Source organism: Nanorana parkeri, unplaced genomic scaffold, assembly GCF_000935625.1.
Source record: "Nanorana parkeri isolate BGI_ZX_2015 unplaced genomic scaffold, ASM93562v1 scaffold2121, whole genome shotgun sequence".
Lineage (NCBI taxonomy): Eukaryota > Metazoa > Chordata > Amphibia > Anura > Dicroglossidae > Nanorana > Nanorana parkeri.
This window is the reverse complement of record NW_017308389.1, coordinates 9,524-19,325: the sequence shown is the minus strand read 5'-3', so window position 1 is coordinate 19,325 and position 9,802 is coordinate 9,524.

Sequence of the window (9,802 nt, the reverse complement as noted above, 5' to 3'; positions counted from 1 at the left end):
TAGGACTGCAAATTAAAACTGCAATACCTCCAAAAAGATGCATAGAATGTTAGGACAGACCACAGACTCACTAAACAAAATTAAACAACATAAAAAAAAATCAGAATGATATACCGAGTATCTTATGTACACATGTATTAATTTAGTGATTTGGCCAATGCTTCGATAAAGTGGCTGACTCTAAATATATTTTTTGTAAATTTTTTTTGCTAGACCTCTTTGGAGGCATTGGAGCTTTTTAGTAGAGAACATATTGAAATATTATTTTTAATAAAGATGATTTTGTGGTCAACCCTGTATGGAGATTTTTTTTGTGCATAAAAACATTTTTCTACACTTTTCTACATTTTTTTTGTATATACTCTATATATGCAGTAGTATTTTCTGTACAGTACTTGCATTTCTAATGATGAAGCATAAGCCCTTTTTTGTGAGCATATTTTCATTAGAACCCATGTTCAGTTTGATAGTTATCCCTTCTATACAAGCTACACTATCAAACAGCAGCAAAGGAGGTAATGACGCACAAACTGTTATCCCATTTAACACGTGTTGACAAAGCTTCCAGTGTGCCCTGAAATCAACAGTCTCACCAGTGCATTTCACAGAAGCTGTCTCCAGGTTAAAAGCTTTGGAACTCTCTCCCATTGTACTGCTGGGAATTACAGTGCTCCATCTGTCATTTACAATTGCTGACATGACAGAAACTGTCTGGGTCACAGAGTCAACTGGCACCACAGGTAATAGCTTTTTAATTTGCAGCCATTGCAATTTATTATAGCCGGAATTAAATCCATGCTGAGAGATGACGAGACAATACCACAGTGACAATGGGGAACAACCAGTGAAAACTTACCATTAATAATAGTGCCAGGTGCAATGGCTACACTTCTATTGAGGTCTGGACATGCAGGCTCGCTTTCACAGAATTAGAATTACTGCTTAAATGTAGGTGACTTTAAAACAGACACAAGACTTGTTTTTCTGTTCAAACCTACAGCCCATCACAGTACAGGAAACTGAAAAAGTGTGTCCATTCGCTGTTACATATATTTGTAAGCCCCATTCTGGAACACTGCAGTGGGTTGAGGGGCCCCACTTCCTGCAGAAAGATGTTCACAATTACACATTCCCGAGCTCCCCCATCCTCATCAGATTTAGTCCCTATTGATGTGGCCTACGAAATATCTGCGGGGCACAGTCACTCTCTCCTCCTGAGAACGTTTATAGAGGAGCCGTACTCTCTGGGAGAGGAGACTGCTTTCATCCCTCTGTAGAAGGAACAAGAAACAATTCCTTCCATTAAATGAGCCATTGATGCAGCTTTGGAGTTTTAATAGAGGTTTTATTAATATAATCATTTCCAGTGATGCCCAGTAGCTAACTCTGGACTGTTTTATGAGTATTCAAAGGCAAGAGTTTAAAGGGGGAAACCTCAACGCACGCTGCTTCCTTTGTGACAAGTTTGTTTTGATCTCTTAAAGTTGGGAAGCAGCGAAAATGAAATTATTCTACATATATTTTTTTTTTTAATTTTGTACTACCTTAACCTGTACTGAATATGTTCACATCTTATGATATCTGTGCTTCCAAATATTATTCAGGGCTCTTTTGTGAAAACTGGAGTGAAGATTTTTGACCAAACGAACCAATAAGGGCTTCTCAATTTTCATTTGAAATATGACATTCAATTGATTGACACCTGGCTTATTTGTGCACTGGCTCTGATAAACCAGTCCCATTGGAAATAATGCATTTCCTCCTTTCAGAGATTAGCTGTTTCCACATTTTGGTTTCCACATTTTGTATGCTAGCCTCAACACTAATCTTTGATGTCTGTCTAATATTAGTCAAATTTCAGGAATACCAAGAATTACTTTTTTGTTTGTTTTGAATAGAATGGTGAGGGGTTTTTATTGAGATCTGTATACTTGCTAGGGAGCATCACCATCTTTATTTGTCATGGGAGCCATTGCCACTTGGACTGAAACTAACTAAGGGAAATCCAAAAGTTTCTTGTCATCAAAACAAGAATGAAGACACTTGTTCTGGAGACAACAGTCTAAGGGGATTTTCAACATTTTGGAGAGAGTTCCTGTCTATAGAAGAGGACAACAGGGGGAATAGCAATGTTTTTTTTTTTAATAAAACCTTTAATGAAGCAGAAAAAGGTACTTGAGGCAGTGTGTAATTTCCTAATGTTATAAGATTAAAGGGTCCCTGTCACCAACTTAAAAAAAACAATTGTAGGTAAAACCAACTTTCCATAAAACATTTTTATTCATTTGAACTTTAAATTTGCTTTCAGTTTGCCTGAAAATTTGACTTCTTCAGGAGTCAGTTCCCTAGCACAACCCCCTCTGTCCTTGCACATCATAGCCCTCTTCTCTTCTGGGAGTGTCTGATTACAGTCTCTGCTGGTCCAGCATCTCAGCTTCCTACATAAACTTTAGATTACTACACTGACTTGAGTGAATGCTCTGTCTGCTGAGGCTGTGCTCATCACATGTAAGATGGCGATGTCCAGCAGCAGTTTCAGGCCTTTTTTATATTTACACAAAGCAAGCTTTTACAGGTAAATAACATGCATAAAACACATTAAATGCACATATAATCTTATGGTATGGTTGTTTTTTAAATTAATAGTCTGGTGATAGGTTCTCTTTAACCTGTGTAGCACCCTTGGGCAGTGTGTGAGGACTCCCTGGTACACATGGGTACTACAGTCTATTTTCTTGAACTACTCTTATTTACACTTCTCTGTAACTGTGCCAAAGCTCCTTATGGTTTCCAATCCCAGGCAACACGTAGGAGTCAGGACACTGTTTAACGAATACTTGAGCAGCCTTTTTTTGAGCTTGAGTCACTCTGGTGGTTAATATGTAATTTTGCCGTCTCGATTTTTGTGGGGCCCTGTGCTGTTTCAATGACAGCTGAGGCTGAAGCTAACGACACTCTCTGTGGGTTCAGGGGCGGGCATCAATGCAGTAGTGGTAAGGACCTCTTTATCCCCCTAATCCTCTGCCCCTCCCCTTCCTCTTACTACAGAGGAAGGAGATGAATTGTAGTAGTTTGTGAATGGGTGAATCAATAACTCATTGGATTCTCTGTGGCTCAGATCTTTTTTAACCCTTTCACTGTCCCTCATCTCCTAAACTACCGATGTCTAGCCTGCCTCGATATTGTGATCCCATGTGATCTCATATACATTAATCCCTTCACCTCCTGATCCCTCTGAGTATGACCTTATTTGCTGCATCTAGTTCACGATCCCTGTAGGAGGGGTTCACTCTTAGGGTGTTGCGTGTGAGTTCCCTTTGGGTTGGCTCTGTGTAACCCCATGTATGCAACACGACACCAGGCACCCCACACTCAGGGGCCTCGGCTCTGGCCTCGTGCTAACAACTCCCACACGTGTAGTACTGCGCACACAGGGCCCTCATTGCTTCCACCGCCTCTGCGGTCTTCGGCGCTCCCTCCCCCTTAGGAAGAAAGGCCACCATGAAGGGCACCCTATGTCGGGCATAGCCCATTTGCACACATACCCTCCTCAGGATGGTTACAGCCACGATACAGTCCAACATCACACTCTTGCAGAACCCCACCTTCTCAGAGGTTGGAGGGAGAAGAACCAGTCCACACAGATAGTCTTTTCTTTATTTTACTTGAAAGGATGAACATGGTATAAAGTATACATTTCAGCCACCCCCGAGTGGGATGACGGCACATCACTTGTTACTTGCATGGTGATACAGATCAGATTAGAGAGAGCCCAGAGTCCCAGATGTAGCCCAGAGTCCACGACTTGCTTTGGCCAGAGGCCCACTGGCAAATATCGTCAGTCTTACAGCACTTCAATATTCTCCGGAATCCCATTCTTGTCAGTCCTAGCTCAGTGGTTTCCCCCTCCGGGGAAACTAGGGAATCTCTGTAGCTCGACATAGTCCTAGGCCTGGTCCTGTCCTTCCCATGGACCAGCCTATGTTTTAGAATCAGTCTCCCTCCGGAGACTCTGCATACAGTTCTCCTCTCCTGTACTGTTCTCTCTCCTGTCCCCTTTCCCCTCTTGGGCGCCCCATATAAATCAGCTCTCCTGGGACACAGAGTCTCCCCAGGCCAGAGCTACATCTATCTCCAGGGCCCCATGGGGGCATCTAGTGGCCGTTGGCTGTACTGCACCTATCCTACACACGCTCCCTATGCTGGTCTCCACGCTCAATCAACAAGATCACCTTTTGGGTCAGTTCGCTCAGGCGTTGCAGATGTTGCTTGCACGCACCGCACACCTTCCTCCTGGTGCTGCTGGGCCGGTGGTTCCTCCTGCTGCTGCTCCCATTGCCACTCCTGCAGTTGCAGCTGAAGTCCCTGTTACCAGAGGGATGACTGGTTCAGCCACCCTGCCGCAGCGATATGGGGGGAACCGAGTCAGTGTCGTGGCTCTCTAAACCAAGTGGGCATATATTTTGAGATGGTCCCTCAGGCGTTTCCTTCTGATCGGTCCAAAGTGGGCTTCCTAATTGCTCTCGGACAAGGCTTTGGCCTGGGCGAATCCTTTATGGGAGAACAATAAACTAGTGATACACGATTACCCGAGTTTTGTTGCCTACTTTCGTAGGTTATTCGATGTACCTGCTTGCTCTGCCTCTGCTGCAAGGCATCTCTTGTTCATTCAACAGGGTATACGGACCGTAGCCGAATATGCCATTGAATTCCGTACCCTGGCAGCAGAGGTGGACTGGAATAATGAGGCCCTGGTGGCTGCCTTCTCGCATGATCTCTCTGATGCATTGAAGGACGAGGTTGCGGCTAAGGATCTCCCAGACGAGCACGAGCCTCTTGTTTCCTTCCTGATTTTGATCGATACCAGGCTCAGAGAGAGACCTTCGTTTAAGGAGCGCCTGCGGAGGCCTTCTACCAGATTGGCTCCTATGTTTTCTTTCCCACCCATTCCTCCTCCACCTCCCTCACCTCCCACGCCTCCTGGGGATGGTGCGTCTGGCAGTGAACCTATGCAGCTGGGTTCACTCGCCTTTCTGAGGCTGAGCGGGCCTTTAGGAGGAGGGAGGGCCGGTGCCTGTATTGCGGTCTCGGTGGGCATATCCTAAAGTCATGTCCGACCCGTCCGGGAAACAATCGCACCTAAGGTCCTGTCGGGGGCAGATCTTAGGTGGAATTTCCTCATCCCTGGCTTCCCGTAAAGATAAACCGCTAATCACGGCAGTCCTCTCCTGGACGTGGGGCTCAGCAGTTGCTTGGGCGTTGGTAGACTCTGGTGCTGGCGGTTATTTTATTGACAGTACATTTGCTGCTGCGAATTCTATACCCCTGCAGCCTCGTGTTACTCCACTGGCCATCGAGGCTATTGATGGCAGACCCCTTCGGCCAGCACAGGTTACCCACGAGACTGCTCCGGTCGAGATGGCGATTGGGGCTGTTCACAGGGAATCTGCCTGTTTTCAGGTTATTTTGTCCCCGCACTACTCCGTTGTTTTGGGGTTCCCTTGGCTTCAGCAGCACAATCTGACCTTTGATTGGCAGTCGGCCGAGATCCTCTCTTGGTCTCCACAGTGTGGCGTGGTTTGCATAGATAGGCCTGTTAAAGGTACTTTGTACCTCCTCAGATTCTGTGTTGCCTTCTGAATATCATGAGTATCAGGATGTATTTGACAAGATGCGGGCTGGTACTCTTCCTCCTCATCGTCCCTACGATTGTGCTATAGATTTGCAACCCGATTCCATTACCCTCATGGCAGTGTTCAGTGTTTATCCTCTTTCTGTTGCAGAGAATAAGGCTATGGAGGAGTACGTTGCGGATGCGCTTTCCCAGGGACACATTCGCAAGTCCACTTCTCCAGCGGGTGCTGTTTTTCTCTTCGTAAAGAAAAAGGGGGGCGAGTTGAGGCCTTGTATTGACTATAGGGGTCTCAATCGCATCACAGTCAAAAATGCATACCCGATTCCGTTGATTACCGAATTGTTCGACCTCAAGGGAGCAACGGTCTTTACCAAGCTTGACCTAAGGACAGCGTACAACCTCATAAGGATCAAGGAGGGTGACGAGTGGAAGACCATGTTTAACACCAGAATCTGATTATGCTTTTTGGCTTGTGCAATGCGCCCGCTGTCTTCCGGGAATTCATTAATGATGTCTTTCGCGATATGTTGCAGCAATGCATGGTAGTTTATTTGGATGACATCTTGGTTTACTCGGACTCTATTGAATCACATTTCCTGGATGTCAGACGGGTGCTGCAACGGTTACGTGGGAATGGGCTTTTCTGTAAGCTTGAGAAATGTGAATTTCACCTGTCTCAGGTTACCTTCTTGGGCTATATCATTTCTGCTGAAGGGTTCTCCATGGACCCTCAGAAGGTTTCAGCAGTTCTGCAATGGCCTCGCATCGGGGGTCTCCGTTCTATTCAGCGTTTCCTTGGGTTTGCCAACTATTATCGGAAATTTATCAGTATCAGGAACTTTTCCGCTTTGGCCAAACCCATCTCAGTTCTGACTAAGAGGTGCAGCGATTCCCACAATTGGACGCTTGCTGCTATCCAGGCTTTTGAGGCCCTCAAGTCTGCCCTCGCTTCGGCTCCAATTCTGTCTCATCCCAATCCTGGTGTGCCCTTTGTCCTAGAGGTGGATGCGTCTGAGACAGGAGTAGGACGCCTGATGAACTCTTACTTCCTTGTAGGTTCTACTCTAAGAAGCTGTCTCCAGCAGAATGCAATTATGAGATTGGGGACAGAGAGCACTTGGCCATCATCCTGGCCCTCAAAGAGTGGAGACACTTGCTTGAAGGTTCTAGGGTTCCGGTTCTCATTCTCACCGATCATAAGAATCTGACGTATCTCTCAGAGGCTCACACCCCGTCAGACTAGATGGGCCCTATTCTTGTTTCGTGTTTTAACTATGTGGTCTCCTATTTGCCCGTCTCCAAGAATGTTAAGGCTGATGCCTTGTCTCGCCAGTATTCTGAGTTGTCCAGGGAGGACTCCGTGCCGACGCCAGTCATACCTTCCGATCATATCCTGGCTGCTATCCGCACCAACTTGACCTCTCCTTCTCCTCAGCCTACCATCCGCAGTCCAATGGTGCCGCTGAGTGTTGCAACCAAGGCCTGGAGCAATTTCTGGAGCTGCTATATCTCTGACCATCAGGACAATTGGGTTGATCTGCTACCCTGGGCAGAGTATGCTAGGAACTCTGCCATTAATGTCTCTATGGCGAATTGTGGGTTCCAGCCCTCTGTGTTGCCTGAGTCGTTCTTGCCACAGGACATTCCGGCTGTGGAGGATCATCTTCATGCCCTCCGTTCCTCTTGGGTGCGGATTCAAGAGTCTTTGCAGGTCTCTGGTCAGCGTCAGAAGCTCCAGGCGGACCGGAGACGCTTGTCTGCTCCTTTGTACCGAGTTGGGGAGAGGGTGTGGTTGTCGACTCGTAATCTCAATCTCAAGGTGCCTGCTCTGAAACTGGCCCCCATTTTGTTGGACCTTTTCGCATCCTCCATAGGATGAACCCGGTTGCCTATGCGCTTGACCTTCCTCCTGGCATGCGTATCTCCAATGTCTTCCACAAGTCGCTTTTGAAGCCACTAATTTGCAATCTCTATACCTCCTCACTTCCTCGCCCTCATCCCATTCCTGTGGGTGATCATGAGGAGTATGAGATTACCCAGTTCCTGGTTCACCGGAGAGGTTATGGTCCTGAGGAGCGCTCCTGGGTTTCCTCCGCTGATGTTCGTGCGCCCGCCCCTCTCCGCGTTTTCCATGCTCGCTTTCCACGGAAACCATTTTTTGTTCCGCGGAGGAGGGGCTATTGAGGGGAGGGTACTGTCAAGGTCATTGCCCTTGCGTTTGTGCTCCAAGGTGCATCTCTGGCAGTCTGAGTTCCTTTGTGTCTTTCTGTGTATGATCCGGCCTGGCTGACGTTTCCTCTGGCTCTCGACCCCGCATCGGCAGATCCCGGCTTGGCAGATGCACCCGCATTGGACTTGATCCCGGCTTGGAAGACGTACCCGCATTGGACTTGATCCCGGCTTGGAAGACGTACCCGCATTGGACTTGATCCCGGCTTGGCAGACGTACCCGCATTGGACTTGACCGGCTTGTTCCTGACCTCGCTGCTGCTGTTCCCTGATGAATGTTTATTTATGTTCCTTTAAATAAACAACTTTATTTTACCTGCATTTCCGTGTGGTCTGGTTTCCTGGGTCTCGTGACACAAACATTATTTAACTGATTAGCGTTTAGGATACATTGGTGAAAATATGTATACACACAGGGCATCAGCAACAGCCAGAATGCAATGTTATATAGCTACATAAATTGATTGAAAAAACAAACCATGCCCATTACGTATATCCACTGTTGTAATAAATACAATAAAAATATGCTGCATTTCCATTTGATAGCTTGGAGTTGCTGTGTAAATTCAGCAGGTGTAGAAGTAGTGGCCGTCAAAAACAGATCATCTGATACAGTGCTTATAAGCACTGTTCAGACATCAGATAGACGTTGTAATAACATTGTTAATTTTTTATAATGTATTTGCAGATCAAAAGAATGAACATCCATCCGCATATCATATAAAGCAACCTGACAAGTAAAAAGACCTTCTTCCCCTTCTCCCTTGAACTATTATTTTCCTGTTTATTGTTATGTTTATTTTTGCTTTTCTACCCATTAATATTTTTTCATTGTTATTTCTTTTGTTCCCTAGATTAATTGTTGCCATAAAATAATTCTGCCCAATTGATTAAAAAAAAAACCTTTATATAATGTGTAAATAACTTTACAATGCTTTGTACTTTAATCAAATTTTAGGGGGCTATTCACTAAGGAGCCGAAGGATCCAGCCGTAGCTTTGGCTGATCCTTCAGCTCGCTTCAGCAGTGAGTGGGGGTGAACGGCAGTGAGTGAGCTTCCGGAGCTTTGGCCCAGCCGATCCAGATGTTGAATCGGCTGAGTCGAGCTCCTTCTGCACTTCGGCTCAGTCGAACATGCATAGCAGCTTTGTGAATAACCCTCTTAGTGTCATTTGTAACCGAACATATAGCATACAATCTGAGCTTTTTAACCACAGTAACAATCATTTTTTTTTAAACTAACCTAGATCAAAGTAGAAAAAAGTGCATTTTATTTTGTTTTGTTACACTTTTGGTGGCAGTGGGAGAGGAGCAGGGTGTAACAGATGCATCCTAGAAAACTGAATAGCTCACTGGATCAAACAGTAATTTATATTTTGTATCTTTTATACTTCCTCTATAGTTTTTGTACTTCTAGAAATATATACAACCCGTGTTTTTTGTAATTTCCTGTGGAAGGCTAATGCACATGCTAATGCACATTTTCACAGCTCCTAAAGTAAAGAAGATTCTCTACTGTAGTCCAAAGACATGTCTTCCTAGGTTTTTTATGGCCCTTAAATGAACCACATTCTATTACCTGATTGTTATATTCTTATACATTTGGGTGGACATTTGTTATGAATGTAATATTATATTAGGATTTATGTAACATTAATAGATTTTGGTTCTGGCAAAAAAACACCAGACTAAGATGTGTATTGCTTGAAACCATTTTTTACTAGAAGTTTTAAAAAATAAAATTTTAGAAAAAAAAGGCATATACAGCAAAGAAACAAGCGTTACACTACCCACACAAACAGGTAAAGACATATCAATAACTGAGTATGTGCCCTGGATGTGTAAACTGCTACTCAACCCTTTTCTAAACCAAACTAAAATCTCAATACTAGGATTCATTCTGATCCCCCCCCCCCCCCCCCCCAACCCTTCCCTCTT